The sequence below is a fragment of the Cornus florida genome, unplaced genomic scaffold, assembly GCF_030987335.1.
Source record: "Cornus florida cultivar Cherokee Brave unplaced genomic scaffold, ASM3098733v1 CherokeeBrave_3.0.0_Hap2_Chr06, whole genome shotgun sequence".
NCBI lineage: Eukaryota > Viridiplantae > Streptophyta > Magnoliopsida > Cornales > Cornaceae > Cornus > Cornus florida.
In genome coordinates this window covers 54154259-54157289 of record NW_026775576.1, presented here as the reverse complement: position 1 = coordinate 54157289, position 3031 = coordinate 54154259, and the positions used below count along the sequence as shown (strand labels likewise).

General features: G+C 38.0%; 1 pseudogene; it reads left to right on the top strand.

The window, feature by feature from the left end:
- The first annotated feature begins 1216 nt into the window (after positions 1–1216).
- Positions 1217–1315, top strand: LOC132315279 (small nucleolar RNA R71; annotated as a pseudogene).
- Positions 1316–3031: the final 1716 nt, after the last annotated feature.

The window sequence follows — 3031 nt, the reverse complement described above, 5'->3', positions numbered from 1 at the left end:
GCATCCGGAAATGGAACTTTTGGTTCAAACACTTTTTCAGAATTTTCTTTTGAACTTTCTTCAACACAAGAGGTTTTTAAATCATTTTTCAACAAAACTTTTTCAACATCATTTTTTCAGAACTTCTTTTTCAAACACATTTTTCAAGACTTTCTCATTCACAAGATCATGTATATGAAATGAAGGAGGAATGGGATGTGAAACGGGTGACAACTTGAGGTTGCACTGGTTGACTCTCTTCATTAGACATGTCAACTTGATTGTCCACAATCCTACCACTCCGCAAGGTAGTCACCGCATTAACATGTTCAATGGTGTGGCCTTCCGATGAAGAATGGGTTTCCACAACACATTGTTGCTTAGGTGGGGCATTAATAGGCATCTTTCCCTTCTCTCTTGCATTAAGAGTGCTTGTTATTTGCCCTACTTGGGTTTCTAGCTTCGCAATAGATTAAGAGTGAGAATGAAGCAATTGAGTGTTAGTCTCTAAAGTGCCCAAAGCATTCAAAACTTTTTCTTCAAAGGTGGGACTTCTAGTATTTCCTTGGGAATAAGATTGGTTAGGAAAATGAGAATTAGCAAATTGATTTCCTTGTGATTGATAAGGTCTATAACCTTGGGATCCTTGGTTTTGAAGTGGAGGTGGAATGTACTTCCCTTGAAAACCGCCTTGGGAAGGGTTTAAGCCCTCTCCTTGGTTTATCCAAGAGAAATTTGGATGATTCCTCCAACTTGGATTATAATGAGTACCATAAAGATTGTTCCCTTGGTTCACAAAAGCTGCATTGACTTGCTCATTAGGTTTATTTTGCACTTGTCCGTGAGGACAGTGAGAAGTAGAATGAGGAAACTAAAACATGTCATACATGTTTCATTTGATGGACGATGAGAATGGTTAAGGAAAGAAGATACTTGGTTTGTCGAGTTTTGGTTAATAAAAAATTGATTAAACCTTTGAGATAAAGACTTCATTTCGGCGGCTATTTCATTCGAATGGTCGATTTGATGTAAGCTAACACTCTTCCTACCTTGTGAATTTCTACCATTCTTGAATGATAATGTTCTATGCAAAGAATTTTTACTCATGCTTTCATAAAGACGCCACACGTCATCTTCATGCCTATCAATGTATGAGCCACCCATGGAAGTATCAACCATACCCTTATAATTGTCCGATAAGCTCTCAAAGAAATATTGAACTAATTGCCATTTGGGCATGTCATGATGTGGACACTTCCTAAGCAACTCATTGAAGCGTTCCCATGCCTCAAGAAATGTTTCTCCATCCCCATGTGAAAATTCTCGAATTGAGGTTCTCATGGCATTGGTCTTAAAAACCGGATAGTACTTCTTCAAGAACTTTTGTTGTATTTCTGCCCAAGAAGTGATTGAAAAAGGCCTAAGATTGTTTAACCAATACTTTGCCTTGTCTTTTAAGGTGAATGGAAAAATTTTGAGGCTTAAAACCTCTTTCGGCATGCCCGTATATTTTACGGTGGAACATACTTCAAGAAACTCATCCAAATGCTTATAAGGTTCTTCACTTGGAAGTCCATGATAGTTAGGAAGCATTTGAATGGTTTGTGGCTTAATTTCATAATGATGTGCTCTAAATGGAGGCAATTGGATGCATATAGGTGCATTATACTCATTAGGCACATAATGGTCTCTTAAAGCAAGAGGTGAATTAGCTACTTGAGGTGCAACATGAACACCTTGGTTTTGAAATCCTTGATTGATGATGGGAGGTTGTGGAGTATACATTGGCCTTGGCATTCTATATGGAACTTGGCCTTGTTGTTATGGTGGTTGGTGAATGTATGGCCTAGGCATGCCTAATGGTACTTGTATGTTCTCATTGTGCACATTCGGATAAAGATTACCTTGTTGGTCTATGTGACCAAGGTCCTCAACATGATCATCATTATGGTCATCCATTGATAGATTGGTTCTATTTGAGCTTCCTCTTCCCCTAGGATTTCTAATTACGGATTCAAGTTATAAATCAAGAGGGACAAGAGTTGGTCTCAATGAACGACATCCATGCATGCACGCTGCAAAACACAACGAGCACAAAGAATGACAAACACTATGCCTTCACAACAATGCAATTAGACTTCTTCCACAAACACTTAATTCATACTCCCAGGTTTTAACAACAATGATGCAGGAAACAATTAAGAAACAAGCCTCCACGCGAGCTGATGATTTAACTAAGGGATTGAGTAAAGAAAGTCTCACAAAGGTCCTTTAGCACTTCAACTCCAAATTTAAAGCTTAGTTTAGCAAAATTTTTAAATTTTTAGCATTTTTCCTTTCTTTGCTCACATGAATGCTCCTTTGCTTGCTTCCTCTCCAACAATGCTCCTAGTCAAGTAAGAACAACACAATAAGTAATCAAAAAGAAAAATAAAAGTAAAGTAAAGACACGATCAAAAGAGTACTAATCCTAATTGATTCCACAAATCCGACGTTGCCTAATCAAATCAATCCCCGGCAATGGCGCCAAAAACTGATGGTTTGCCGTCCTACCATAAGCGTAAGAGAGTGTGTATTAAGGCGAGGGCCAAGAGTTTTACATTTATAAAAGCCACTACTACCTTTCACTATAAATATAGCTAGGGCGAGTAGGGATCGTCCCAAGGGATTATGAGGGTCGAACAAGGTTGTGGAATTGCTATTAGGGTTAGTAGGTCGAGTGATCAAACAATTGGTTGGTTGGTTGATTAGACTAGAGAGCAACTAAATTAAACTAAGTGATAACAAAAGAATGCAACTAAGAGTAAGTAAGAGAGAGAAGAGTCTTGGGGTTTAGAGATCACCACCAAGCAATGCATTTCTATACCATTGACAAGTGATTAATGAGGGCAAATAGTGTGTTGTAATATTGGTGTGTGTGTGTGTTTTGGTTGATTCAACAAGCAAGGATGACTAGTTAAGCATGTATTCTCTAAACATCATGTGAAAGGCACAATATATCTAAGCAATGAAGCATATATTGTCTAAACAACATGTGAAAGGAACAATAGAT